The following is a 6000-nucleotide window of genomic DNA, read 5'->3' as shown; positions in this document are numbered from 1 at the left end:
TCTGCACTCATCTAATAAGACTCCAATAAAAGGAGAGATTAAGACAGTGTCTATTGAGTCAGACCCTCCTAAGCAAAGTGAGTCATTAACCCAGCAACTGCACTCCCTTGCACAATAAATGTTGAAATTCCGAGCCTCTAACAGAACAATAGAGGTACAATTGAGTTAAATTAGACAGCACTTATCTGAACAAATAAAAGAAGAGTGTCTAGCCCTTATTAGTACCAAGGAGGGTGTGCCTAAGATGGTACACACTGTTGAGGAACTAAATAAAGAAGAGACTCAAGAAGAGGCTGGAAGCATACTGTTACACGACCCATTTATGGGAAGACAGCCTGAACTACCAAACTCTCACAAGACCCAAAAGGAGACCAAGGACGAGCACTCCTCACAGTCCTTAGAAGGCTCTAAGAAGCTGCACATCAATAGTCCTTTTGCGGAGGTTTTGGAGCAATGGTCTCTATCTACTAGAAGAAACCTCTCTGTTGCTGAGAGAGGCGAATTGGTGATAAGGTTACAGAAGGATTACATGGTTATCAAGGTCCTTCAACCTCCACTACCCCCTGACAAAGTAGGTACTTCCATGAAAAGTACAATACTGGAGCCTTCTTCCTTGGTGAAAACTCATACAGTTTCCCCAGACATCAAACTTAAGTTTGGTGTTGGGTAGTCATCACCTACCAAGGAGGAAGGTCCCAAGAGGAAAATGCATAGGAGATGGAGAAACAATACAACCTCTACCCAAACAAGCAAGTAGAATCAAGCTTATCACACTAAAAGAAAGCTTGTTATGAGGAATTCAAATCTGAGAGCACTAATCTCCTCCTCTTCTCCCATGGAGTCATTTCTGTTAACCAACTGGAAGAAGAGGAAGAAAGTCAGCAATCGAGTGTCAAGCTATTGACATTAAAAGTGCTTGTTGGGAGGCAACCCATCCATGAGTAGATTAGAACAGAAACAAAAATAGTCAGAGCTAGAAATAGAACACCCTAGAGCAAAGACCTTGCTGGCATTAAACGGCAAACAAGGGTGCCAGAGTGGGCATTCAATGCCCATGAGGAGCAGCAAAGCTGGAGTTGAACGCCAGCCAGGGAGCACATAGCTGGCATTAAACGCCAGCCAAGAGGTAGAGACCTGGCGTTGAACGCCAGGAAGGAGCACCCCAATGGGCGTTCAATGCCCTATAAGGAGCATCAAGCTGGCGTTAAACGCCAGCCAGGAGCAGGCGCTGGGCGTTCAACGCCCACAGGGGGCAGGGAATTCGAATTTCCTAGCCTCCCAAGACCAGTGGGTCCTATAGAAACTCCACCTACCCCACCTAGCTCACCCTTTATCCCTCCCTCTTTCTTCTTCTCCTTCTACTCTCTCATTCCTAATTGTTCATATTTGCTCAAGGACGAGCAAAACTATTAAGTTTGGTGTTGCAAAAGTTTTAATTTTTTACTTCTACCACTCTTAAGTATGGCACCAAAGATTGGTGAAACCTTAAGGAAGGGGAAGGGAAAGGTACTTGGCTCCGCTTCCCTCACCTCTTATGTCACTTATGCAATTTAGCTATAATTGTCATAAAAGGAGACATTCTTATTAAAGAGGACAAGCCCATCACTAAAAGAAGGATGGAGCAAACAAGAGAGCGTACACATGCACCTCAACAAGAGCATATGGAGCTACCTCAACAAGAAATCCCTGAGATGCCTCAAGGATGTATTTTCCTCCCCAAAAATTTTTTGGGACTAATGGCATACCTCTCTAGGAAAGTTAAGCTCCAACATGGATTAGCTAAGGATGACACATTAAGAGAACTCCACCATCCTCCATGAAATAAGCGAAGATCAAAGAGCCATAAGGGAAGAACAACAGAGACAGGGGCGTGACATATAAGAGATCAAGTGGTCTATTGGCTTCTCTAGAGGGAGAAGTAGTGATGACAAGTCATCTTATGCTAGCTTTTCAAGCATTTTTCACTTGTTTCATTAGGTTTTATGCACTTTCTTGCATTATAAGTAAGTAATTTGGAGTGGATTTGCATGGTTATGTTGAATCAATCAACCATCCTTTATTTGACACAAACTCATGAGGTTTAAGTTAGAATTAGTTGGTTTTTGAATGGTTTATAAACCTTGTGAATTTGGTGATGGTTTGATTGTTTGTCTTGATTACTTGTAGGTGAAGAAAAGAAAGAAACAAGGAAAGCTTTGCTCAACCAAGCATGGCCCATGAAAAGCGTGGCACTTACTCAAGGAACAGGGTCAGTGCTCAATTAGTGAGTGGAGCACTCAATTTTTTAATGCTAGCAATTGAAGACCAAAGCAAAGGCAAGGACGCTCCGTTGGTTCATTTCACTGAGCGCCCAAGGGAACCAAAATTTACAAGGCAAAGCCAATAGCGCTCAGTTAACTTAGTTAACTTTTTCGTGGCCTTTACAAAAGGAAAACAAGGTGCGACAATAGCAAAGGGGGCAGCCAAGGTTCGAACCATGCACACAAGGCATGGAATAAGCGCTATTCTTCACAAGGAAATTGCTAGCACAAATGAAGTCAGTGAGGCTCGAAGTGGAGACCATGTACCAAATAAAGGGCGCTGCGTTTGAAGCTTTCACTGAGCGTTACTCTTCATGAGGAATGGCTTCAAAATGAACTCACCAAGGCTCGAAAGTGGGAGCCTCACTTACAAGCAAGGGCGTTACGTTGCATGAGTTCACTGGGTGCTAGTATGAACAAGGAAATGGGCCAAAAGGAGGCCACCATGGTTCGAAGGGGGAGTCCCACCCAAGGCTTGTAGCGCTACGTTAAAATAATTAACTGAGCGTTATGAAGGAACACGTGGTTCGAAGCCTGGGAAGAGCAAAGGGAGCGCTACGTTTGGTTACGTCACTGAGCGCTCCCCTGGAAGGTATTCCTTGGTCCATTTTTCAAGCAAAAGCCAATTTGGATCCACTTCTTCACCAATTTGAAAAGTACACTCCAAATTCTGAAAATCAAAAATAGAAAGTGTATAAATAGAAATTAGTTTGATTTGTAGAGGACCTTCTTTCAATTTAGTTTGGTGTTTTACCTTTAGCTCATTTTAGTTTTCATTTGGTTTTTTTATTTGAATTTGGGGAATTAGGGTTGAGATCTGAGTTCTCTTCCTCTTTGTTCTTACTTCTGCACATCTTACTTTCTGTTTCTGAATTTTGGATTGAGATTGAAGGAATTCTGTTTCAATTCTTGATCTGAGATTCATCTTTGCTTTTCTTTTACACAATTCTGAGAACTAAGAAATTGGATTTGAATTTCATTTGCTGCTTCATTTACATTTCTTTTGCAATTCGTTTTTTGTTTGATCAAAGGAAGAATTGAGATCCAGATCTGCTTCTTGAGTTCATTGCTTTTCTTGGATCTTCAAATTCTCTTTTAGGTTTTACAATTGAGCTAAGTTTCTTTCTGTTTTGTTTCTTTAAGCAAATTTTCCATTTATGTTGAGATCTGCTGCAACTTACTTCATCTTCTACTTCTCTGATCTATTACTTTTTACATTCTCTTGTTTAATTTCTGAATCCCAGCTTCCAACTCCCTTTACTCTTTCAAAAATTTAAGTTTCTCATTTATTTAGATTCAATAATTTACATTTCTTACACTTTAAGCTTTAGCCATTTACATCTCTTACAATCTAAGTTTCAGTATTTACATTACTTGCACTTTAAGATTCAACTCTTTTACTTCTTCTGCACTTTACTTTACTGTCAATTTCCCCTCTCCCTTTTAGTTTCATACAATTTAGCTTCTGTTAATCACAATTCACTCAAATCATCACTTGTTTGCTTAACTAAAATTGCTCAATCCTTCAATCCCTGTGGGATCAACCTCACTCATGTGAGTAATTACTACTTGATGCGACCTGGTACACTTGCCGGTGAGTTTTGTGTTGGAATCTAATTTCCACTCATCAAGTAGTCACCGTCACTAAGGTGGATCTGTTCCTTTTATCTCCTGTTTGCTTATGTTATTTTTCTGTTTCCATATATTTTATCTTATTGTCTGTTTCTAGTGCAAGATCATCTTTATGTCTTAAGGCTATGAAATATTCCATATATCTCTCACTTTGCTTAAAAGAAAATTTTAAATTGAAAAAGAGAAGTAAGATACTTGAATTTTGAGTTATATATTAAGCATAGTCCAATTATTTGTTGTGGTGGCATTCCTTTTATTTTCTGAATGCATGAATAAATAGTGGATATTTGATGTTGGAGTAAAGAATGTTAGCTCTTGAAAGAATGATGATAAAAGAAAAGTATTATTGGTAATATAAAAAATCCAAAAAAATTGATTCTTGAAGCAATAAAAAGCAGCAAAAAGTGATAAAAGAAAAAAAATATATGTATCTGCGAAAAAAAGGAGCAAGCAAAAATAGAAAAAGCCAATAGCTCTTTCAACCAAAAAGGCAAGAGAAAAAAGCCAATAGCTCTTTAAACCAAAAGGCAAGAGCAGGGATCCAATACTTTGAGCATCAATGGTTGGGAGGACCTAAAAGAAATACCATCTTATCCTAAATATTTCAAATGAGCTACTTCCCTAACTATATGCTTGTGGTGTGAAGGTGTCAAGTGAAAAGCTTGAGACTGAGCAGCTAAATTCATAATCCAAAGCAAAAGAGTGTGCTTAAGAACTCTAGACACCATTGGCTGGGGATTCTAGCAAAGCTGAATCACAATCCGAAAGGGTTCACCCAGTTAAGTGTCTGTGGCGTTTATGTAACTGGTGGTAATACTGAAAAACAAAGCGCTTACGGTCATGGCAAAGACTCTAAAGAAGCTATGTTCAAGAATAAAAAAAATTAACTAGGAGAATCAATAATATCATCTGGATTCTATGTTCCAAAGATGCCAATCATTCTGAGCTTTAATGGAAAGTGAGGTGCCAAAACTATTTAGAAGCAAAAAGCTACTAGTCCCACTCATCTAATCGAAACTGAGCTTCATTGAAAACTCTGAGATTTATTGTATCCTTCTCTTCTTTTTATCCTACTTTGTTTTTGGTTGCTTGGGGACAAGTGATGAGCGGATAATTTATACGCTTTTTGGCATTATTTTTAGGTAGTTTTTAGTATGATCTAGTTACTTTTAGGAATGTTTTCATTAGTTTTTATGCTAAATTCACATTTTTGGACTTTACTATGAGTTTTCATGTTTTTTTGTGATTTCAGGTATTTTCTGGCTGAAATTGAGGGACCTGAGCAAAACTCTGATAAGAGGCTGACAAAGGACTACTAATGCTGTTGGAATCTGACCTCCCTGCACTCGAAATAGATTTTATGGAGCTACAAAACTTTAAATGGTGCGATCTCAACAACGTTGGAAAGTAGACATCCAGAGCGTTCCATCAATATATAATAGTCCATACTTTATTCGAGATTTGATGACGTAAACTGGCGCTCAACGCCAGTTTCATGCTGCATTCTGGAGTCAAACGCCAGAAACATGTCACGAACCAGAGTTGAATGCCCAAAACAAGTTACAACTTTGGCGTTCAACTCCAAGAGAAGCCTCAGCTCGTGGATAGATCAAGATCAGCCCAAGCAAACACCAAGTGGGCATCGGAAGTGAATTTATGCATCAATTACTTACCTCTGTAAACCCTAGTAGCTAGTTTAGTATAAATAGAATTTTTTACTAGTTTATTAGATATCCTTGATTGTATTATTCAATCTTTGGACGTTTAGTTCTTAGATCTGGGGGCTGGCCATTCGGCCATGCCTGGACCTTTCACTTATGTATTTTCAATGGTGGAGTTTCTACACACCATAGATTAAGGGTGTGGAGCTCTGCTGTACCTCAAGTTTTAATGCAATTACTACTATCTTCTATCCAATTCGATTTATTCCTTTTCTAAGATATTCGTTGCACTTCAACTTGATGAATGTGATGATCCGTGACACTCATCATCATTCTCACCTATGAACGCGCGTGACTGACAACCACTTCCGTTCTACCTTAGGCCGGGCGCATATCTCTTTGATTCC

The sequence above is a fragment of the Arachis hypogaea genome, chromosome 1, assembly GCF_003086295.3.
Source record: "Arachis hypogaea cultivar Tifrunner chromosome 1, arahy.Tifrunner.gnm2.J5K5, whole genome shotgun sequence".
Classification (NCBI taxonomy): domain Eukaryota; kingdom Viridiplantae; phylum Streptophyta; class Magnoliopsida; order Fabales; family Fabaceae; genus Arachis; species Arachis hypogaea.
Note: the sequence above shows the minus strand (reverse complement) of the source record.